Source organism: Gorilla gorilla, chromosome 6 (genome assembly GCF_029281585.2).
Source record: "Gorilla gorilla gorilla isolate KB3781 chromosome 6, NHGRI_mGorGor1-v2.1_pri, whole genome shotgun sequence".
NCBI classification, from domain to species: domain Eukaryota; kingdom Metazoa; phylum Chordata; class Mammalia; order Primates; family Hominidae; genus Gorilla; species Gorilla gorilla.
In genome coordinates this window covers 106,160,870-106,186,914 of record NC_073230.2, presented here as the reverse complement: position 1 = coordinate 106,186,914, position 26,045 = coordinate 106,160,870, and the positions used below count along the sequence as shown (strand labels likewise).

The window sequence follows — 26,045 nt, the reverse complement described above, 5'->3', positions numbered from 1 at the left end:
GTTAAGCATCCATTCTCAACATGACAATGTCTCCCATGTTAATCACGAGGTTAATGGCTGCTCTTGGCTAGATTACATGACCCTGCATAATACTGTAATGCTCCCTGGTGAGGTACTGCAGAGCTATGTGCACAAACACCTACTCATTTAAGCGTTGAATAAATAGGAAGCATCATTTTAAACCATTGCAGTAGAATAAATTAAAAATAATGCATTTCTATTGGCCTGCTTTGCTTCTTGAGCTGGCTTGGAGTGCTGTTTGTGACATAGAAGACACAATTAGTTAATTAGTGGCAACTTCAAGCTCTTTAGACTTCAACACTTCTCGTTCTTCATGCCTCAGCATTTTTTTTGTGCAGTAATAATGGTATTCTTCATTAGCATCACCACTGTTTTGGGGCCAACACCTCCAGGAACTGGAGTGATACAACCAGCTTTTTGTCTGACTCCTTCAAAATCCACATCTCCAACTAACTTGGGCTTGCAGTTACGGGATCTTGAACTCTATTTATTCCCACATTAATGATGGCTGCTCCTTCCTTGATCATATCTGCTGTGATGAGATTTGGAATGCCTGCAGCAGATATTACAATATCTGCAAGAATGGTATGTTTCTTCAGCTGCTCTTTGGGAGTGTATCCATGAGATATTGTAACAGTAGCATCACCTCTGGGACCTTCATGCGTCCCATCTGTGCGCAGTAACATTGCAACTGGCATTTCAACATTTTTTGACCTTCCAGCCACAACCACATTCTTCCCTAGGGTGGGAATGCCAGTTTGCTTAATTATTTCCCACACACCCCATGAGGTAGCTGGTAACGTGGAATACTGGTCCAAACACATTCGCCCTACATTAATTACATGAAAGTCATCGACATCCTTGTCTGGAGAAAGGCATTACAGGTCTTTCTATCATCAATACGCCTGGAAGAGGCAGCTGAATAAGGCCATCTACATTATTATTCAGTTTATTGATTAAATTCAACAATTCTTCCTCTGAAATTGAAGCTGGTTTCATAATCGTCTCACCATTGATTACCACATCTGCAGCTGCCCTGGTTTTGTTGAGGACGTGAGTTACTCGCAGGATTCTCGCTGACCAGGTTCATGCTCAGGTATAGCCATTTGTTACCTGAGGCCACCCACTCTTCCACCTCCTGCCGCACTTCCTGCTTGATCTGCTGGGCCAGTTTCCTTCCAGAAATGACAACAGCTTCATTTCGAACTGCCCCGCGGTGGAAGGGGTGAGGGTGGAGGGAGCAGCGCTGACATGAGGAAGCGGCTGCCACAGCCCGGGCGATGACCTCGCCAGGAGGACTATTGTGTGATTTTCTATCACACCTTCAAAGTATTTTTATTCTCTTTCTTGTATTTTAGTAGTTACAAATATTTTCTTGGTCATTACTGATTTTTTTCCCTATATTGTGGTGGAAATGTTTATTCTTATATATGGATTTTTGCATTTTCAGGTTAAAATCTTACTCGGTGAAATCTCATTTTTTTTTTCCAGAGTTAAGCACAAAAGGGGAAAGATCAGTCTATAATAGAACGATGTAGTGAAACCTTAGCAGAAAAATATCTGGCAGTAGAAACAGAGGTGCCTCTCTGAGAGCTAAAGGTTATGTTTTCACTCTAAGCTATTTATTCGCCATCACTAATGAAGTTGAAAAAGAACTTTTTAAAAGTACTTGCTATGTTTTTCAAATCAAATTATGTATATCTACATTAGTAAACATAGGCACATATAATACACAGATAAGTTACTTTATTTAATAGTTCCTTGCTATTGGAATATTGATTCAACGCATAATTTAAGTGTGTAATAAGATCTTAGTTTTGTCTCCTTTTTCCCAGATCCATTTTCTTATAGTGAAACTAGAAAAATAGGACTTTCAGGATTTCCCCATCTCTATTCATCCATCCACTTTAAATTTTTAATTTAACAATATTTTTAGTATTATTTATTCATGAATTCATTTATTTAACAAATATTTCTTATTTTCTCCTGCCTGATACTATGCTTATTTCTGGTGATACAATAAGGAGAAACAGAGAATCCCTGTCTTCATGGAACTTAGAATCTATATAGGGAGACAGATGTTGTGATTATCACTTAATCATAACCCATGTTATATTGTGATTAATGGTACAGAGGTGTTCGGTGGTTTGGTTGAGGAATCTGAAGTAGAACTGAGATGAATGGAGGTTAGTAAGGGAAAGAAAAGACAAACGTGTAAAAAGAAAAGTTAGAGGTATGAGAACAGCAAGGCTGAAACAGCGCAAGACGTGTGGCAGACAATGAGGATAAAAAGACTGGGAGACTTCAAACCAGACAGGGCCTTACTAGCTACATTGTTTTACAAGGTTTTTTGCCCAACTGTTTTCCTCCTGATCCCATATAATAATGGAAAAACATTGAAGCAGTAGGCAATGTAGAAACATTGCTTGACTTGTATTTTGAGGAGATCACTTAGCTGCACTTTTGGGAATACTGGAGAGACATTGAAGAGTTTATGGGAGAAGTAGTTCATGGGAGAGATGATGGTATTTTCGACCAGGGTTATTACGGTGGAGAAACAAAGAAATGACTAGAATTAAGAGGTTAGTGTTAGTAGGGAAAAATTGACTTTGTTGGTGAATTGGAAAGGGTGGTGAGGGAAAAAAATGGTCAAAGATAACTGCTACTTAGATGGACAGTTACACACGTTAAAATATGTTACACTAAAAAGGGGGGATACGATTGTCTTAAGTTTGGTTTTGAATATATAAATATACGTAAGTGTTATCAGCAATCCAAGAGGAGATGGCAAGTAGGCAGTTAGATGTGTCTTGAATTAGAAATATAAATTTCTGAGTTATGTGCATATAGAAGAAAATGAATCTTCATGTGTTAAATGAGATTGATTAGGGGAAAAAAATATACAATGAGAAGGAGGCCCAGGAGCTACACTTGATTAACTCCAATATTACATGGACAAATTTCAGCATAAATCCGTGTTTTATTTGGCCCATAAATGTTCTTGGAGGAATTGGCTGGTGGCATTTATATAATGGGAGATTACACATAAAATTCCGCGTTCCTAGCTTCTCTTGAAAACCAGAAGCTATGACCATATTGATCTGGTATTCTAACTGAACTACAGGTGGCCAAAGTGGAGAAGCAGCTAACCTCCCTTAGATGCAGCATGCATTTTGCAGTTATTCACAATATCCACCACTCCCTACTCTCCATCACCTCTCTGGGTGGGCTGCCATTTGTTGTCACAACTTGTGGTTTTCCAAAAGCCCAATTCCATTACCTGTCTGCCCTGTTGCGTGTATTCAAATTTGTGGGGTCTGCATAGACTTTAAATTCTTCTAAAGTCTAGGCGGCAATAAATACCTGTAAACATACACTTATTGTACGCTGTGATAAGAACTCAAGTAGACACATACTGAAAGTCCCCGAGTAATAGAGGAGGGAGTCAATTGCTCTGCCTGGAAAAATAGAGGAAACCTAAGGAGGAGCGGTGTATTTTTCTCCAGCCCTGAACGACATCTAAGATTACTTTTTGTTGGTTTTATTTTGCTTTATCTTAAGAGAGAAATGGGAATAAAATTCTGAGAAAATAAAATTTTATAAAGTCATAGATGTTTCCTGGGAGTCAATTAAAAATTTGCTGTATGGGAGAAGAGAGACCAAATTTGGGAAGAAGGTCAAGATAGATTCTGAGAGATAATTTATGACAGGATGAAATAGAAATTCCATCCTTTAAGCACTACAGAGCCATGGGGAAAAAATAAAGTTGTGAAGTGACTCTCTGATGGGTAATCTTAGCCCTGTTATATCTGTTTACAAGATAAGGATGCATCTTCCATGTTTTTAATCATTTTATAGAGCCACCCACCTACTTTGTGTTGTGTGTTAAACACGAAATTGCTTCAGTTCAGATACCAATGATTTGTTCCACACTTTTTGTCTTGATTCTTAGAAGCAGACTATTCATGTGGAACAGAACTTTCCTTAATCTAAAGGCCATTCAGTCATTCAAACCAATAAACTTTCTTCTCCAGTTTAACTTCCAAGTTCAAAATTTTTTAGCCTCTAGAAACCAAATCTTTTCTATTTATCCAAACATCTACTCAAATAATTTAAAAAATTAAATTATTTAATTATATTGTAATAGTACATATTTAATACTTATAAAATAATTTATTTCTGTGAGATAATCAATATTTCTCCTAATTAACAAATTAAAATTCTAAGTAATTCAAAAACATTAGGCCCATTAACATATATCATTATTTTATTAAGACAAACTAATTTTAGCTTCTAAAAATAAGATGTAGACATTGATAGAATGGGAAAATAAAATGTAATAGCACAAGGGCAAATGCCAGTTTTTGAATTATATATAGTGATGATTCATGGGCAGAACCATAAATCTTAAATAATAGAGCACATTTATCTTGAGAGATTGTCACGAGCATATGGAACCTTCAGGTGTTGCACTGACTAATGACTACTCATAGACCAGAGTGAAATCCCAGCTTAATGTCTAGGTTCACGTATGTGTGTACACGATGAAAACTATATCATTAGAGCTTTTTGGTTTACTTTGTTTTTGTTTTTCACTAATTCGTAAGCTCCAGAAGAGAGAAAACTAGTGCTGAATAAATCAGATATCAAGTGATCCATTTATTTAAAAGATATGTTTTCCAAAACATAGAATGGCCATGTTCCAAATTACAAGCCTGTGTGTATATGCCTCTGTGTGTGTGTATGTGTGTCTGCACACATTTGTGTGTATTTAAATGTACAGACAATAACCCTAGTAGTCTCTCGTGCCATTGTGGACATTTGAACCAGTTTTCTTGTGGTAGTTTATTTTTAACATACAGAGGGGTTTTTTTAAGGAATGCTTAACAAAATGAAGCTAGCTGGGTAAATAGAGAAAAGTACACAGGAAGACATAATCTGACACAATATCTCCAGATTTGAGCTGGATGGCTGAGTTATTTTAGATATTAAACATAGAAGGTGAGGCCTAATATAGAGGTGCTGCTAATGAATTTTGAGGAACAGAACTAATTTAAATCCTTCCATCTCTGTAGTGCTCTTACATGGCTAGCAGAGCGAGCCCACATTTAAAAGCGGATGGAGTATTTTTTCCTTCAGGAAGTTAGCTATAGTGTATATATTGACTACCTGAAACAACAGTGCTCAAACCAAAGTGAAAGGAAAAAAAAATCCCTGCTCAGAAGCAAGAGAGGAGAACCAACAATGTGTGAAGGTCCCTGCTGTGCTTTTCTGTTCTCTGTGAAACTGAACGTATAGAAAGCCGCCTGGTTTTTGTTTCATCAACTCCACTGGATCCCTCTTGCACAAAGCTTTCAATATCAGGACAGCCTTGGGGGACTTCACTTATAACAATTCCTTCAGGATCACTCTTCTTGCTAAACCAGTCAGGTTATTTTTAGGTCTTAAGAGCAAGTGTTCCAGGTGAGGAACAAAACAGACTGAAGGGTAGGACTGTGGGAAGATTTCAGATTCAGCCACTGAACGCCCAGTAAATAGAGGCAATTATGTATAACCTCTCCTACATTTAATTTACTTTAAATATAGTTTTATGCATTTTACTTTAAAATAAATCTTCTGGAGTAGTTTTGTATGCAGAAAAAGAAAGAGGACAAATTTAGAAAACAATGACCCCCGACCCCACAAAAAAAAAAAAAAAAGCCAAGATATTATAGTGGGTTGTAAGCCTCACATCTATCAGATTTAATTTTTTCTCCTAAGAGGAAGTCAGTTCTGACAGCCTAAGCCTAGATTATCTTTGGCCTTAGACCAAATTCTTCTATGTGTCTGCAATTTGATTCTTGTTGATTTATCCCAGGGGTTTTTTCCAGATGAATAATTAATTAGAGTCCATGTCAATTTTCTATGGTCATTGAGTACTGTCAAAATCTTCCTAGAATACAACTTGTGATTTGTAAAATGTGAATTGTTACATATTCTATTCTCCTTGCAATTTTAAGGTTGTCTATATTCATGTGAGATTTGTCATTAAAAACTCAGTTAGTTGTCTAAGTATAATCCCTAACACACTTTCCTTGTTCAAATCTCTTTTTTATCACTTCAGTACCTCAGGAAACTTGTAGCTTAAACAGTTTGGATTTTATTATTTTACTATGACTCAGTAACCACTTAGCACCCATGATACATTAGATTGTAAAAATGTAGTTATTGTCTGCTTTTATAAAATTTAAAATTTTTATTTGATGGATACATTCTAGGAATTTTTTTTTTAACTGGGAAATAGTGACATAGTTTGGCTTTGTGTCTCCACCCAAATCTTATCTTGAATTGTAATCCCCAGGAGTTGAGGGAGGAACCTGATGGGAGGTGATTGGATTATGGGGGCGGTTTCCCCCATGCTATTCTTGCGATAGTGAGTTCTCACAAGATCTGATGGTTTTATAAGTGTTTGGCAAGTTCCTCCTTCACTCTTCTCTCTGTCTTTCCTGCCGCCTTGTGAAGAAGTTGTCTGCTTCCCCTTCAGCATGATTGTGAGTTTCCTGAGGCCTCCCCAGCCATGCAGAGCTGTGAGTCAATTAAACCTATTTCCTTTATAAATTACCCAGTCTTGGGTATTTCTTTATAGCAGTGTGAGAACAGACTAATACAAACAGCATATAAATAAATGATTGTATAAATAGTGAAATCAAATAATTAGAAAATGGAGATACAAAACCCACTTACGATTCTTGTTCTAAAATACAAAGGATGATTCTACAACTTTCCTCAGTAATCTTAATAAATTTTTATCATTTGTACATTAAGAATAATTGTAGTCGCAGCTAACATATTCTATATATTTTTAAAAAGTTTACTTCCCCAAAAAATCGTTTTTAAAAAGTCTTTTTGTTGAGTCTCATTTTTCAAATTATCTTTTATTTTTACTTTTGCAACACATTTAAAGTTTTAAATTCTTTCTTAGGTAAGAAACTGAAATCAATTTCATTAAGGGTTCAATCAGTTTGAATATGAAATGTTCTATAATTCATTTCATCCTTATCTCACAAACTTTTCCACTTTCATGTCATTGAAAAACTGTATGTATAATATTACTGACTTAGATTCAGTTAGCTCATCAAAATATGTAAAAATTCTTATGTGTTATTTATTATTATTATATTGTTTGGTTTTTCTTATATTGTTCTGTTTATTTCTCAAATGTACTAATATAGATGACAGTCATGCGACTAGATAAAATGTTGTAATATTTACTTGGAATTCACAACCCTCTACTCCCTATTCTCTTTTCCATTTTTCCTAATCTGTAACATGTATTTTTCATTTTACAACACTAATAAACATTGAAGACAAATGGATTTACTGTGCTTGTGTCCTAAATTCTATATATATGTGCTCCTTCTTCTCCACAGCTTTCTGCTCTTTTTCTTCTCATGTTTTCATCTAAGATAGCCTTTCCTTTCCTCAATATCATCTGTGAAGTTTTTACATCATCAACCTGAAGAAACACCTCCATATCTAAACTGTCATAGCAACTATTTGGTAAGTTAATTTGATCATTCTTTGATTAAACAAGGTTTCTTGAGCACCTATGTGTCAGACACTTTTCTAAATACTGCAAATACAACAGTGAATAAATAAAAAGACATATCCATGTCTTGAGCCAGGTGCAGTGGCTCATGCCCTGTAATCCCAGCACTTTGGGAGGCCGAGGCAGGTGTATCATTTGAGGTCAGGAGTTCAAGACCAGCCTGGTAAACATGGTGAAACTCTATCTCTACTAAAAATGCAAAAATTAGCCAGGCATGGTGGCGCACATCTGCTGTCCCAGCTGCTCGGGAGGCTGAGGGAGGAGAATTTGTCGAATCCAGGAGGTGGAGGTTGCAGCGAACTGAGATCGCACCACTGCACTCCAGCTTGGGTGACAGAATCAGACTCTGTCTCAAGAAGAAGAAGAAGAAGAAGAAGAAGAAGAAGAAGAAGAGGAAGAAGAAGAAGAAGAAGAAGAAGAAGAAGAGGAAGAAGAGGAAGAAGAGGAAGAAGAGGAAGAAGAGGAAGAAGAGGAAGAAGAGGAAGAAGAGGAAGAGGAGGAAGAAGAAGAAGAAGAAGGGGAAGAAGAGGAAGAAGAAGAAGAAGAAGAAGAAGGAGAAGAAGAAGAAAGAAAAAGAAAAAGAAAACCTGTTTCTTATTTCTTAATGAAACTTTCATTGTAATGAGTGAGACAGATCATAAAGCAAATACATAAATATGTAATTGAAAGGTGATAATAGAAATAAAGTAGATAAAGGTGATAGAAAGTGAGCTTTTGTATGTGGTGGGGAGAGTTGCTTCTAGTGTCCATTTTTTTCCTCATGTTTTCTGTCAAGTTCTACCTTCCTAAATGCAGGATTATTTTGGATTGAATGCCAGATTACATATGAGGAGTGGTTTAAATAATTTGAGGCTCTGATTATAATCCGGTGACGGCTAGTCTGTTTTCATTCCACTACTACTGAAAGACTAGGAGCGCTTTCAGGTTCTGGAAAAAAAGTCTCAAGTCTTGAACTCCAATTTTTCCTCCCCAGCCCTGTGGGGCAGCCAAGAGTTCTGCACAGTGGCACAGCATCCCAGCTACCTCTCGTGGAGTTAGTTGCCATGTGATGCCCACCATTGTTGGAAGTGGAATGAGCAGTGGATGAGGGGAGCTTTTAAATAGGGAGGTCAGAAAAGCCTTCTGACCTGTACGTGCTATACTAATGCAACTTGCTAGTTTTAAGCAATGACAGTGATCCGTGGGATCCTGATGGGGAGCTGCGGCTTCTTCAGCAAAGTCTTGATCTTTGAGAGGATGGTCATTTCACCTCTGCAGCATGGACTCTTTGCGGTCTGTTCAGGCTTTTTGGATAGAGGTTATACGCAGTAACACCCATTGCACTTTGGGTTTCCCTCACTTTATCTGGTGCACCTGTTCGCAGTTAGAATCTATGTAAGGGGAGGTGAAAACATACCTGAACTTCCTCCTTTACCCTGCTGTTTCCTTCCTCCTCCCACGATTCCCCAGAAGCCCAGAAGCAGAGGAGACAGACATTATTACTCTTCCCTGAAAGAATCTCCTATAACACAGAGCAGTCGGCTGTGTGCCTGAGGTATTGGGAGAGGACTGTGGAGGAATCCTCGGTGCTGGATCTTCTGACCTATTTAGTAAACCACCTTATTAAAAAACCAGGCAGACTACTATCTTGGAAAAGAAGATTTTTTTTTTTTTTTTTTTTGGAGACAGAGTCTCGCTCTGTCACCCAGGCTGGAATGCAGAGGCGCGATGTCAGCTCACTGCAACCTCCGCCTCCCGGGTTCAAGCGATTCTCCTGCCTCAGTCTCTCGAGTAGCTGGGATTACAGGCGCCCGCCACCTCGCCTGCTAATTTTTGTATATTTTGTACAGACGAGGTTTCGTCATGTTGGCCAGGCTGGTCTTGAACTCCTGACCTCAAGCGATCCACCCACCTCAGCCTCCCAAAGTGCTAGGATTACAGGCGTGAGCTACCATGCCTGGCCAGAAGATACATTTTTACCCATTTCTCCAGCCCCATTGCTCTTGAGTGACAGTCCTTCAGCCTGGCTTTAGAGATGGGAGACCACACAGATAGAACCTTTTTTTAATGAAGGAAGTAAAAATACATCAATTTATTCTTTACGTAATATTAACCCTGACAAACTAGAGAAATGTTCCTGCTGAATAATGTCCTCTTAAATGTGACTTCTTAGGTTGATCTGATTGTGACATTTCTACTCAGGAAATTGTTTCACCACTTAAATCCCAATAACCTATGTGAGAATGTTGTTTCAGCACCACCAAAGGTCAGTCAGAATGCAATAGTTTAAAATGAGTCATCATCTATTAAGTATTCTAGAGAGAAATGCTTATTACAACACTTACTTTTTAAAAAACCTTGATCCAAAAGATTTTGTTAAACCCCAGCAAGTATAACTTGCTACAAAGGGAACAGGTGTCTTTATTTATTTATTTTATTTATTTATTTTTTGAGACAGACTCTGGCTCTGTCGCCCAGACTGGAGTGCAAAGGCGCAATCTCGGCTCACTGCAAGCTCCGTCTCCCGGGTTCACACCATTCTCCTGCCTCAGCCTCCCGAGTGGCTGGGACTACAGGCACCTGCCAGCACGCCCGGCTAATTTTTTTGTATTTTTAGTAGAGATGGGGTTTCACCATGTTAGCCAGGATGGTCTCCATCTCCTAACATCATGATCCGCCCACCTTGGCCTCCCAAAGTGCTGGGATTACAGGCATGAGCCACTGCACCCGGCCCGGAACAGGTGTCTTTTACTGATTTGTTTTGTTTCCTAGATTTGCACAAACCCTAGTACTATGTAACTGGGCAGAGTGTTGATGTAGAAAGTAGACTCACCACATATTTTCTGCAGATTTTAATTACAACAACGTTTATCCCCTCTAGTGCAATATTAATCCCTATCTCCATCATCAAGTATTTATTGAGTTTAAACTCACGTAACTGCAAATGAGGGGGATAATAAGGCATACATAGACACGGGCATGGAATAGACTACAAGTATAAGGGGCATTTGGGAACCTGGGCAGTGAGACTAGGAGGCTAATTGTTCTAGGTAACAAGGATCATAAAGTTCAATGATTCCTGGGAAAAGAGGCACTCTCTCCATGTTATATTAAGTGCATGGGCTTTGGAGAGAGACTGCTGGGCTCAAATGCCATCTCTGTCATTTACTGGCTATGTGACTTTGGGCAAGTCACAAAAGATCCATTGTTACACTAGAGATGTTGTCATAGTGGATAATGTCCTTGTAAATGTGACTCCTTAGGATTGATCTGATTATGCATCTCCACTCAGGAGATTTTTCCTCACCAATTAAATCTTAATAACTTCTGTGAAAATCTAGCTCCAGTGCAGACTTTTATTTCTTTAATTTCTCTACATCCCCCAGCTCTCTAACTTATAAAATGGAGATAATGATAATGCTTTCCTTATTGGGCTATTAGAAAGATAAAATGAATCATTGTTTGCAATGCACTTAGAACAGTGCCTGAAACACATTACATACTATATAAATACAAATCAATGTATTCCCAGGAGCTGCCATTTTTCTACTAAAACCCCGGTATTGTATGAAACACTCTTTAATTCCATAGAGGACAAAGCAGAAGTAAGTGTTTGCAGGGCTAAAAAAAAAACTACGTACAGAATATATACAGTTTCCTTGATAATAAACAGCTATAGAAAGCTTATGGTCCTTATTGAAGGAATGCAAGCTTACTTAAATTCTGGCAGCGCAGAGACCTATGCATAGCTAGAGATAAAACAGACAAAAATTCTGAATACACTGTCCAGACTGCAAGCAATTGTCTCTCCAACTGACAGTAAATGCCATGGCATAAAAAGCAAGTATTCTTATGCAGACAGAGCAGAAGATGATCCTCCTGGGACTTAGAAGAGGCCAGTAGGTGGTGCAGAGCTAAAAGATGAAAGAAGGTTGAAATCTGAGTAGGAATATCATGAAGGGCTATGTGTTTTCACTGAACCCTCAGTACAAACCTTTCATAAATTAATACTGTAACCATACTATGATATATTTCTGGTTTGCTTCATCTGTATTTACACACATGAACACACACACACACTGCTTATGTTAACTGCTTAAATGATTAAGTGTTTTTCATCTTATAGAGCCCTTCAGTCACTTTTAGTAAATTCCTTTTGGATAACTAAACATTCAAGAGCCACTTCTTTTACATAATGTTATAGACAGGTGCCTGAATTAGGAGAACCCGAAAATAGGCACTCCACATACACTTTATAAAATGATGCCTTCATGACAATGTTCCTCATGAGATTGCATATTTTCATAGAAATTTTAATGTATTTGGGGGGAGTTTGTAAAAAGGAGTATACAGTGTTATTTGTACAGTTTTAATACTACATTTATTGCTCTGAAATAAAATTATAAAAAATATTTTTTCTTGAGCATCTAAACATTTATTTTAAATTTGATTGTATTCATTAAAAATTATAAGTTGCTATGATTAAGTCTTCAAACCCCTTAGACAGTAGATAAAAATGATTTGTAAAACTTATTAAGTATATGTATATGCCTCTTCTTTAAAAATCAGCACAATGGGCTTATTACATTTCTTACTTTTTCCAATACTGTTTTTGTATTTTTCTGGTATCATTGCCACTCTTATTTTGAAAACCTCTTAGGGATTCAGTGATATCATCTTGATTTCTTCTGATGATTTCAGTGATGCATGCAGAGCCGCATCACACAAATAATACTTTCTCAGATTCTCTGAGGTTGTAGAGACTTAGTATAAGATCAATAGGTTCTTTTGGAGTGACAAGAATGAGTTTGTGGTGATGATTGCACAATTTTGTGAACATATGGAAAACCGTTGAAATGTATACTTTAAATTGGTGAATTATATCTCAATAGAATTATGAAAAAAAAGCCAATCAATTATTGGTTGCATCTCCCAAGGGGATTCAAAATCTCGGCACTAATCATCATGTAACTTCCTTTTACTAGCCAAATTTTGGTTAGTTCTGTCAATATGGATTTTTAAGTCCACACCTTTCATATGTTTTATAATTTTGAGCCTGGTATCTTTCCCACCAAAATGATTTTTTGAAAGTCTTATTTGGCCAGTGTATGGCATGTAGTTATAATTCCTTAGAGGATTTCAATTCATACGATCATCAAAGTTTGACCTTCTGGGAAATCAGGAAGGAATCTGAATAGAGAGGCTCAAAGGAAGATACCTGTAGAGCAGGGGTCCCGAACCTCCAGGCCATGAACTCATACCAGTTTTTGGCCTGTTAGGAATCGGGGTACACAGTAGAAGGTGAGCAGGGGGCAAGCGAGTGAAGCTTCATCAGTATTTACAGCTGCTCCTCATCACTGGCATTACCGCCTGAGCTCCACCTCCCACCAGATAGCAGCAGCATTAGATTCTTAGAGCAGCACAAACCCTGTTGTGAATTGTGAATGCAAGGGATCCAGGTTGTGCACACCTTATGAGAATCTAATGCCTGATGATCTGTCATTGTCTCCCATCACCCCCAGATGGAACTGTCAAGTTGCAGGAAAACAAGCTCAGGGCTTCCACTGATTCTACATTATGGTGAGTTGTATAATTATTTCATTGTATATTATAATGTAATAATAATACAAATAAAGCACACAATAAATGTAATGCACTTGAATCATCCTGAAAATATCCCCCATCCCAACCCTGCTCCATGAAAAAATTATCTTCCCAGAAACCAGTCCCTGGTGCCAAAAATATTGGGGACTGCTGCTGTAGAATGTTTGGTAGTATAGTGGTTAGGTGCACTGTCCCTAGAGCCAAACTACCTAGAGTTAAATCCCAGCTGTGCATCCTGTTAATTGTGTGATCATGAGCACATTATACAACCTCTGTGTCTCAGTTTTCATCTGTGAAATGAGGATAATAACAAAATCTAACTCACACAGTTATTAGAAGGATTGAATGCATTAGCATGCATAAAGCATGAGAACATAGTAATTTGCTACTATTATGGTATTAGTAAGAACTTTATACTACTAATGATCATTATTTATTAATACACAATACCTTTCTACCCATCATCACTTTCTTGACTCTCCTTATAGTTGGTTACTTTTTGTGACCACCAGTATTAGTCTTCCTGTTCTTGGTGTAGTGACTATTTCCCATGCACTATTTGATTTACTCATTGTTCTTTATATTTAGGCTTGCATTAAACAGATGGAAACATATTTATATGTGTATTTCTAAAACTGATATATAAAAGCACTATACATATAGAAATGAATGGTCCACTAAACTACGTATTATAATGAATGTAAAAGCTAGTCATGTCTTATTTACCTTAGTTTTGTTTGACCATTCTGTTTCCACAAACTTTATAACTTCTCTTTTGAATATTATATGCCCATACCTTTTGTAGACTCAATGTGTACCAGTTGTCATCTTCATTATGATCAACATTATCATTAGTATAATTTTATTGCTCTAATGACCAAATTTGAAACTGGTTGGGGCAATGTGGCAAGACCCTGTCTCTACAAATAATAAAATAAAATAAAATAAAATAAAATAAAATAAAATAAAATAAAATAAAATAATAAAATAAAATAAAATAAAATAAATTAGCTGGGCATGGTGGCATGTGCCTATAGTCCCAGCTACTTGGGAAGCTCAGGCAGGATTGCTTGAGCCCAGGAGTTCGAGGCTACTGTAACCTATGATAACCCCACTGAATTTAAGCCTGGGCAACAGGCTCTTTTTAAGGAGACGATGTCGTTTTATGATAGCATCTAATCATTATCAGTTTAAAGAAATCTCACATAAATTCAGAGTAAATCTAACTTTTAAAAGGTTTCCTCTGCAGCAATGTGCTTTTGTACCATTTCTAAAGAAAAATTGATTTGGTAAGATTATTACCACTATAAATATAGACATAAATGTGGAAAAATCTTTCTTAGTATACCAGTTTGGCAACAAATAATGTGTGAATTACATATCAGAAGTAGAAAACTGGGATCAAACAGATTTTAATTAAAATTCTGGCTCAGCACCTACTGGCTCTATGACTCAGGGCAAGTTTACCTAATCTTTGTAAACTTTACTTTCAAAACAGAAACAACAACATCTGCCTCTTAGACTTATTGTGAGGATTACATGAAATAACATTTAAAATGACAGTGAACAAGGCTAGCACTTGCCATCTATGGACGTTATTAAATACTTTTTATTTATGAATGTATTATATGATTCTATAAAGTCCTTCTTCCTTGTTTAGAGTAACAGTATCATTATAGGTAAAATTCTTTCCCTCGAGTGTAGTGAACTGTGATAGTCCCCAAGATCTGGCATTTTTGGAAGCTTATTACGGGGACTACAAGTGGTAGTAGTGGAAGAGAGTTAAGAGAGCTCCAGACAGATCTCAGGTGATAGCTACTCTCTCTCTTACAGAAAATCTCTTGATGTGAATTTTGTTTTGTTTTTTTGAGACAGAGTTTCATTCTTGTTGCCTGACCGGAGTGCAATGGCACAATCTTGGCTCACTGCAAACTATGCCTTCAGGGTTCAAGCGATTCTCCTGCCTCAGCCTCCCCAGGAGTTGGGATTACAGGCATGCGCCACCATGCCTGGCTAATTTTTGTATTTTTAGTAGAGATGGGATTTCGCCATGTTGGTCAGGCTGGTCTCGAACTCCTGACCTTGGGTGATCCGCCCGCCGCGGCCTCCCAAAGTGCTGGGATTTCATGCATGAGCCACCAAGCTGGGCCTCTTCATGTGACTTTGAAGCAGACTTTTAATTTATGGAAATATTAAACAGAGTGGAAAAGGCACATGGGATTATTTGGGCTAACATATATGGCTTATATGTTCAAGATAAAGCCTTGAACATATAAGAATAATAAAATATTTTCATTATCTCATTTAATCTTTTCAAAATTTAGGTTAATAATTTCTTGTCTAAATTTATTGACGTTTGGCCGGGCACAGTGGCTCATGCCTGTAATCCCAGCACTTTGGGAGGCCGAGGCGGGCGGATCATGGGGTCAGGAGATCGAGACCATCCTGGCTAACACGGTGAAACCCCGTCTGTACTAAAAATACAAAAATTAGCCGGGCGTAGTGGCGGGCGCCTGTAGTCCCAGCTACTCGGGAGGCTGAGGCAGGAGAATGGCGTGAACCCGGGAGTCGGAGCTTGCAGTGAGCCGAGATTGTGCCACTGCACTCCAGCCTGGGCGACAGAGCGAGACTCCGTCTCAAAAAAAGATAAAATAAATTTATTGATGTTTAATAAGATGCTACTTGTCTAAATTTATTGACTTTTAATAAGATGTTGCTATGTGAGTTAATTTACGTAAAGCACTTTAATGATATTAATAAAAGACATTAATTTTTTTGTATGGTTCAGCTGGGCCCTCAAGAACTGCTATGAATCTTGGTTTGGGGGAAATATTTACTAAACAATAATGGCTCCCATTTAGTGTCACAATAAAGGGTACTTGAGGTTTGAGAATTTCTTCCTAAAAATGTGGTGTTAAACATAAGGTGCTGGCGCCCCTTAGCGTCCACATGGATTATTACAGCTACATTGATATTCACCTTCGTCTTTGGTACTTTGAATGTGAATAAACCTCCAAAGATCTGTGAGAAAATATGCTAATATAGAAATCCCCAAAATATATGTGTTAAGAATAACCTCTACACCACTACCTCCTTTGTGATAGTTTTAATAATCCTTATGCTGTTTCCATATTGTTAGATATCTTCTATTCAGAGAGCACAATAGATTCAATTTAGGTCTTGATGCCATATTTTCAGGTTACTGTTGTGCAATGTGGGTAAACTATGATAAAATAGGTTGTCCTTGGTGTCCAAATCTGGCCTAGATTCCTAGATTGCCCTAGGTAAGGCCATCATCATTTTAAATTGGTTTCTTATTCAAAATAGGCACTGTCCTGCTGTAGGTTGAGAATATTCTATTGTGCATTTCTTATTTAAAAAAAAATCAAAGTTTGATTCACAGTGAATGGTAATGAAAAAACTAGATTAAGGAGAAAATGTAGAAATTTGTCATTGCTCCTATATTTTGCAGTTAACAGTTTATTAGAAACTTATTTAGCTAAGGAAATGTTTTCATCAGTTATCTCAAATTCAATGCTAAGTTCTTGTTATTCTGATTTTTCTTGCATTCTTCATATTGTTCCTTATAGTTTTTATTAATGCTGTTCACCAAGTATTTCCAGTTCTCTTCCTGAGCACATGGTAGAATTATACTGTCCTCCTGTGAATTACACGTTAGCTATGCAGCTTGTTTTAGCCAATGAAATGCGAGTGAAACTATACATTTTACACGGGGGGGTAAAATTTTGAAGCCAATTATTTGCCTTTCTCTCCCTCTTTCATGATGACAAGAGTATTCCAGATGGAGGCTACTTTGTGTCCCAGGAGGAAAATAATGCAGTGTAGAGACCCCAAATGACCCGTAGCTGAAATAGAGCATGAATGAGAACCTAAACCTTTGCAGATTTTTGAGACAGAGTCTCGCTGTATTGCCAGGCTGGAGTGCAGTGGCGTGATCTCGGCTCACTGCAACCTCCGCGTCCTGGGTTCAAGCGATTCTCCTGCCTCAGCCTCCCAAGTCGCTGGGACGACAGGCATGCGCCACCATGACCAGCTATTTTTTTTTTTTTTGTCTGTATTTATTAGTAGACGAGGTTTCACCATGTTGGCCAGGTTGGTCTTGATCTCTACCTTGTGATCTGCCTGCCTCTGCCTCCCGAAGTGCTGGGATTACAGGTGTGAGCCACCGTGCCTGGCTACCTTTGCAATTTTAAGCCATAGAGATTTGACATGGTTCTTTACTGTAGCATAACATAGCCTATCATAACAGATACATTCCTCTTCTTAGATGTACCTACTTTTTAAAAATTCCATTAATATGAATTATTTATTGTTTTTGTAAAGTTTTTTAAAAAAAGATAATCCATATATTCATAATCATGACTTGATTAATAATTCACCACCAGTATTACAAACTGAGTTGTTTTTTCTATTAGTAGCAATAGGTTGTAGTTGGTTGTTAAAATATTTTCTCGAATGTGATGAACTAAATTTTGAGATGGCCTAAAAGGTAAAGATGACAAATGTCAGTTTGACTTTGCCCAGAATGTCCTTAAGAACAAATTTCTTTTTTATTTCCCTAGTATTCATTTAAACAGAAGTATACATTTTATGTCCATAAAAAGTTTATGAAATATAAAATTCTAATAATCCTTGCTAAACAAATATGAATATGATCAACCATTATACCATTAACTTTTAAGAAATCTGTCTTAACTTCGAACTGCCCTGGATTAAATCTGATATATCTAGAATCAAGAGAAACTGCAATGTTAAAACTAACAGCATAAATATTCAGAAATATTACCACTGTCATACAATTGTATAATCAACTTTTTTTTTTTTCCTTGTGGACAAATATGTAACTGGAGGACATTTTTATTTAGTTGCTTTTGGCTTCGGCACTTGCAGATACATAATTATCTTATTTTCCTTTTGTATTTTATCCTTTTTTATTATTTTTGGACAATAATTCATTCAGCTAGGCGCGGTGGCTCACGCTTGTAATCCCATCATTTTGGGAGGCCCAGGTGAGTGGATCACTTAAGGTCAGGAGTTCAAGACCAGCCTGGCCAATATGGCGAAACTCTATCTCTACTAAAAATACAAAAATTAGCCGGGCGTGGTGCATATGCCTGTAGTCCCAGCTACTCAAGAGGCTGAGGCAGGAGAGTTGCTTGAATTCAGGAGGCGGAGGTTGCAGTGAGCCAAGATCACACCATTGCGCTCCAGCCTGGCCAACAAGAGCGAGACTCTGTCTCAAAAAACAAAAACAACAACAACAAAACACTAACTTAATTCATTCATTCCACAAATAATCACTAAAAGCTTGCCATATACCACATACTGTTCAGTATTATGATTATTTAATTATTACCACAGCTTTCTTTGAAACAGGTGCAAGATAAAAATGGCATTCTATAGCTCTGAAATCTAGATATGGCTGTTTCTATAAGAGGTAAAATTTTCTAATAATTTTAATATTATAGATTTATTTTTACTGACATATAATTTACATGCAATAAGACAGATTTCAAGCATACTGTTTAATATGTTTTGAGGAATGTGTACACCTATAAAACTACCACTCCAGTGAAGTAATAATGGAATAAACTTCATGAGAATTGCTAAAATCACAAAAATTGGTAAGACTAAGATTTGATAAGAATGTATAATAATTGAAACTCTCATACATTGCTGGTAGAAGTGTCAAATAGCACAATCACTTTGGAAAATTGTCACTTTCTTTTTTTCTTTTTCTTTTACAGATAGGATCTCACTCTGTCGTGCAGGCTGAAGTATGATGGCATTTTTTTTTTTTTTTTTTTTTTGAGACAGAGTCTCACTCTGTTGCCCAGGCTGGAGTGCAGCAGTGCGATCTCGGCTCACTGCAAGCTCTGCCTCCTAGGTTCACGCCATTCTCCTGGATGGCACTTTAATAGCTCACTACAGCCTCAAGCTTCTAGGCTCAAGCAATGTTCCTGCCTCAGTCTCCCAAGTATCTGGGACTACAGGAGAGTGCCACCATGCCTGGCTAATTTTTGTATTTTTTTAGAGATAAGGTCTGGCTCTTTTGCCTAGGCTGATCTCAAACTCCTGGCTTCAAGCCTCCCAAAGTGTTGGGATTACAAATGTGAGCCATCATGCCTGCAGTTTCTTACAAATTTCAGCATATATCGATCTTAAATGTTAGCAATTCTACTCTAGCTATTTACCCAACAGAAATGACAACACATGTAAAAAAAAAATAAAAAAAATACACAAGAATTTTCATAGCAGTTTGATTTATAATTGTTCCAACTTTCAAAATGTCTATCAACTGCTAAATGAATGAACAATTTGTGGTATAGTCATAGAATGGAATACTGCTTAGCAATAAAAAGAAAAGTATACTCTGCTAACACATGGAACATATAAACAAATCTCAAACACACTGTTAGGCCAAAGAAGCTGGAGAGAAAAAGAGCATATAGTGCATGATTCCATTAATATGAAGTTCTAGAATAGGCAAAACTAAGCTGAGTTGATAGAAAACTAAGCTGAGTTGATAGAAACCAGAAGAGGGGTTGGCTCTGAGTGGAGGGGATTGGGGAGCTGTGTGTGTCCAGGAAATATAAGACAACTTCTCTGATGGCAGCTAAGCTAAAAGCTATCTTCTTAACTGTAAAAATATAAGTTAGAGGATAGTTATATTACCTCTTCAAAATGATGTAAGAAAATACCTGTAGGCCTAGAATCCATTGGAAATCATTTTTGAGTACAAGAATGAAGTTTTTTCTTTTTTTTCTTTTTTTTTTCAAGCTAACGAAAACAGAAAATTTGAGGTTCCTCTTTCCATGAGGATAGATTAGACCTTATCAAAAAACCTCCTGTCCGTCTTTCTCCACCTGCACCCAAAGTGCCCTATGAATTCTGGCAAAATGTAAAAGTTAATTACTTAAAAGAACTAGAGAATGGCCAAACACAGGCATACATTAACAAAAGAAAATGACACTGGGTAAGTTTCCATTTATTAATGGCTGCTTGCCTAGTCCATCCTTGAGCTGAAATGTGAATGCAAAGCTGCAGTCTTCCTATAGCTCTGAAATCAGAAAATTGTGTCCATAAAATCTGCACCCAAACTCCACTGACCTGTGAAAAATGTATGTCTGGCACAAACTATAAAAATCTAACTAGGTATAGAAGAACTAGAATAAGAATTCAACTGCCACCAACTTCATAGAAGGTAGTTTGGAGTTTACGTCCAATCAAATTGACTACATGCTAAAACAACAGATCAATATTTTATTGAGAAACATGGCAGAATCATGTATTATTTACAGTGTTGAGGATATGATTTAAAAGTACTAGCTACATAAAGAAATGGTAAAACAGAAAATATGATCCATATGCAAGAGAAAAGGCAATCAATGGAAACCAACCATAATATGACACAGATGTTAGATGTTAGGAAAAGGATTTTAATGTAGCTATTATAACTATGCACAAGAACAGACATACACTGATAAAAAATGAATACATCTCAGCAGAGTAATAAACAGAACCAAAGACAAAAACCACATGATTATCTCAATAGATGCAGAAAAGGCCTTTGACAGAATTCAACAACCCTTCATGCTAAAAACTCTCAATAAATTAGGTATTGATGGGATGTATCTCAAAATAATAAGAGCTATCTATGACAAACCCACAGCCAATATCCTACTGAATAGGCAAAAACTGGAAGCATTCCCTTTGAAAACTGGCACAAGACAGGGATGCCCTCTCTCACCACTCCTATTCAACATAGTGCTGGAAGTTCTGGCCAGGGCAATTAGGCAGAAGGAAATAAAGGGGATTCAATTAGGAAAAGAGGAAGTCTAATTGTCCCTGTCTGCAAATGGCATGGTTGTATATCTAGAAATCCCCATTGTCTCAGCCCCAAATCTCCTTAAGCTGATAAGCAACTTCAGCAAAGTCTCGGGATAGAAAATCAATGTACAAAAATCACAAGCATTCTTATACACCAATAACAGACAAACAGAGAGCCAAATCATGAGTGAACTCCCATTCACAATTGCTTCAAAGAGAATAAAATACCTAGGAATCCACCTTACAAGGGACGTGAAGGACCTCTTCAAGGAGAACTACAAACCACTGCTCAATGAAATTAAAGAGGATACAAACAAATGGAAGAACATTCCATGCTCATGGGTAGGAAGAATCAATATCATGAAAATGGCCATACTGCCCAAGGTAATTTACAGATTCAATGCCATCCCCATCAAGCTACCAATGACTTTCTTCACAGAATTGGAAAAAACTACTTTAAAGTTCATATGGAACCAAAAAAAGAGCCCGCATCACCAAGTCAATCCTAAGCCAAAAGAACAAAGCTGGAGGCATCACACTACCTGACTTCAAACTATACTGCAAGGCTACAGTAACCAAAACAGCATGGTACTGGTACCAAAACAGAGATATAGATCAATGGAACAGGACAGAGCCCTCAGAAATAATGCTGCATATCTACAACTATCCAATCTTTGACAAACCTGAGAAAAACAAGCAATGGGGAAAGGATTCTCTATTTAATAAATGGTGCTGGGAAAACTGGCTAGCCAAATCTAGAAAGCTGAAACTGGATCCCTTCCTTATACCTCATACAAAAATTAATTCAAGATGGATTAAAGACTTAAATGTTAGACCCAGAACCATAAAAACCCTAGAAGAAAACCTAGGCATTACCATTCAGGACACAGGCATGGGCAAGGACTTCATGTCTAAAACACCAAAAGCAATGGCAACAAAAGACAAAATTGACAAATGGGATCTAATGAAACTAAAGAGCTTCTGCACAGCAAAAGAAACTACCATCAGAGTGAACAGGCAACCTACAAAATGGGAGAAAATTTTCACAACCTACTCATCTGACAAAGGGCTAATATCCAGAAGCTACAATGAACTCAAACAAATTTACAGGAAAAAAACAAACAACCCCATCAAAAAGTGGGCGACACTTTTGAGAAGTGAACAGACACTTCTCAAAAGAAGACATTTATGCAGCCAAAAAACACATGAAAAAATGCTCACCATCACTGGCCATCAGAGAAATGCAAATCAAAACCACAATGAGATACCATCTCACACCAGTTAGAATGGCAATCATTAAAAAGTCAGGAAACTACAGGTCCTGGAGAGGATGTGGAGAAATAGGAACACTTTTACACTGTTGGTGGGACTGTAAACTAGTTCAACCATTGTGGAAGTCAGTGTGGCGATTCCTCAGGGATCTAGAACTAGAAATACCATTTGACCCAGCCATCCCATTACTGGGTATATACCCAAAGGACTATAAATCATGCTGCTATAAAGACACATGCACACGTATGTTTATTGCAGCACTATTCACAATAGCAAAGACTTGGAACCAACCCAAATGTCCAACAATGATAGACTGGATTAAGAAAATGTGGCACATATACACCATGGAATACTATGCAGCCATAAAAAATGAATGAGTTCATGTCGTCTGTAGGGACATGGATGAAATTGGAAATCATCATTCTGGGTAAACTATCGCAAGAACAAAAAACCAAACACCACATATTCTCACTCATAGGTGGGAATTGAAGAATGAGAACACATGGACACAGGAAGGGGAACATCACACTCTGGGGACTGTTGTGGGGTGGGGGGAGGGGGGAGGGATAGCATTAGGAGATATACCTAATGCTAAATGACGAGTTAATGGGTGCAGCACACCAGCATGGCACATGTATACATATGTAACTAACCTGCACATTGTGCACATGTACCCTAAAACTTAAAGTATAATAATAATTAAAATAAAAAAAGAAACTACAAATTAAACCAAAACATTCTAGCACTAATATATTTGCTAATATTTAAATTGTCTCTTAAATTTTTGTTTTATATATATATATATATATATATATATATATATATATATATGCTGGAATTTCTTTTTGTTTGATTTAAAGAAATTTTATTTACTATATCACTATTATAAATAATGAGGCTGGGTGAGGTGGCTCATGCCTGTAATCCTAACACTTAGAGGCCAAGGCAGGCAGATCACCTGAGGTCCGGAGTTCAAGACCAGCCTGGCCAACATGGCGAAATCCCATCTCTACTAAAAATACAGAAAAAATAAGCCTGGCATAGTGGTGAGCACCTGCAGTCCCAGCTACTCCAGAGGCTTAGGTCCCAAAAAAATACAAAACACACACACACAAAACATATATATAATTTCTGTAAAACAAACAAAAAGAAATTCTAGCATTGAAAACACAGTATCTGAAATTTAAAACTCACCGGATAAGTTAATGACAGACTGGAGATGACCAAAGTAAAGGATCAGTTAACTTGAAGACAGATCAATAGAAATTAGGAGTAGCCAAGGAAAAAGTATTTTAAAAGAACAGAACCTCAGGGACCTGCAGAACAATACCTGGGACTGGAGTCCCAGAGGACAAGGGAAAGAAGATAAAGTAGGAAAAAAATTGAAAAAAATAATGACCAAAATTTCCTCCCATTTCATAAAATATATAAATTTGCAGAGTTGATGAATCTTAAGCTTCAAGCATTGTCTATAGGCAGAAGATAAACGGCCCCATTTCATAAGAGGTTTTGGCATGAAGAAGAAATGAAAAAGAAGGTACAGGAAATATGCTGGTGATTTGAACACATAGACAGTATACAATAATAAAATAATGTCCTAATGAATTAAAAGGATAAAATTATGTGATGACAATAACATAAGTTTAAAAGGAGTGTGGTTAAAGTACCATATGGAAAGGGAAATGGTAGTGATTATCCTCAAATGTAAGTTATGTCTGTGGGTGACTACTGAAATAATGGCTGTACAGTGTAAAACATAGTAGGAGAGAGGATAGGCAGGATGACAGGAAATATCACCCTAGAATTCTATATCCAGACAATTTTCCATAAAGGTATTTCCAGATATTCAACCCCTCCCAAATATTCTTTAATTCCTCTTTTTCAGAAAACATCTGGAGAATATGCTCTGCCAAAAAAATGGTGAAGTGGGGAGGCAGGGAAGCAAGAACAATAAACGGAGTCATATTCATTTTCTGGGGCTGCCCTAACAATCTACAACAGATTGGGTGGCTTAAACTACAGGAATATATTTGCTTTTCTTTCTTGTTAAATTTTACAAATTTGTCTTTTTTTTTTTTTTTTTAAGAGAAAAGTTTTAAACTTCTAAGTTCTGGAATACCTGCGCAGGACATTCAGGTTTGTTACATGGGTAAACGTGTGTCATGGTGGTTTGCTGCACCTATCAACCCATCACCTAGGTATTAAGTCATGGAGGCATTAACTACGTATCCTGATGCTCCCCTTCCCCCCACTCCCCACCTACATGCCCCAGTGTGTCTTTGTGTTTCCCTCCCTGTGTCCATGTGTTCTCATCGTTCAGCTACCACTTACAAGTGAGATAATGCGGTGTTTGGTTTTCTGTTCCTGCGTTAGTTTGCTGAAGATAATGGCTTTGAGCTCCATCCACGTCCCTGCAAAGGACATGATTTCAGTCCTTTTTATGGCTGGATAGTATTCCATGGTGTGTATGTACCATATTTTCTTTATCCAGTCTAACATTGATGGGCATTTGGGTTGATTCCATATCTTTGCTATTGTGAATAGTGCTGCAATGAACATATGCATGCATATATCTTTATAATAGAATGACTTGTAAAGAATATATTTTTTATATGCTAGAGCCTAGAAGTCCAAGGTCAAGGTGTGGGCAGAGTTGGTTTCCTCTGAGGCCTTGCTCCTTGGGTTACGGATGGCTGCGCACTTGCTATCTCTTCATGAGGTGGTCCTTCTTTGCATACTGCCCCTGGTTTCTCTCTGTGTGTCTTAATCTCCTCTTCTTAGAAGGACCCTAGTCAGATTGGATTCGGGCATATATTAATGACTTCATTTTAATTTAATTACCTCTTTAAAGGTCCGTTCTTTAAATATGGTCACATTCTGAGGTACTGGCAATTAGGGTTTCAAAATATGAATTTTGGGGGAGCACAATTCAGTCCATGACAGGGGTATAAGAAAAAGGGGTAGTAAAGAAGCATAATTCCCAGTAATGAAGCTTTAGTGAAATTCCCAGGATGACAGCTGCAGCAGGCAGGCCAGAGAACCAGCAGTCCGAGTTGAAGCAGGAAGATGGAGGATTCCCACAGTGATAGCAACAAGAAAAACAAAAACTTTCAGATTTATCTGAAGTGTGAAAATATCGAGAAAATATTTACTCTTCTGGCAGATAGTTGAAGAGGAATTAGAGATAGATATATAGGAAACTTAGCAAATTAAAAATTTGGCAGTAATTTACTCCATAGAGAACAAAGAGTTGTACAAGAAAGGAAATACAAGCATAGCTATGATATGGCTTATCTGTAAATAGTATTTACATAGCTATAGTAATAAAAACCCTGGTTATTTTTCCAATTAAAATTGTGATGTAACTCTATTTAGAAGAAGGTCTGGGAAAATGTGAAAGAGGTCAATCTCACCTTCCATAATAGGAAGTAAATAATAAGACCTAAACCTGGAAAAAGCAAAAAAAAAGAAAAAAAAGAAAAAAATGGTTATAGTGTGCTCTTAAGGATATGGACATGACTAAGAGAAGAAGCTTCAGAGTTAGAGGAATTTGTTTCTGAGAATGAAACCAGAAGACAGATAGAGGTGAGACAGGACACTACCGTTTGGCATAAAAATTTAGACTTTTTAAGCTAAGAACATATATTTATAGCAAATGTTTGAAAAAAAAGCAAATTAAAAAATATATTGAAAAGCAGAATTTTGTATTAGCCTGTTCTTCCATTGCTGT

General features: G+C 37.3%; 1 pseudogene; it reads right to left on the bottom strand.

The window, feature by feature from the left end:
- Nucleotides 1-283: 283 nt before the first annotated feature.
- LOC101129188 (bifunctional methylenetetrahydrofolate dehydrogenase/cyclohydrolase, mitochondrial-like) overlaps nucleotides 284-26,045 on the bottom strand; it is a 43,925-nt pseudogene continuing 18,163 nt past the window's right edge.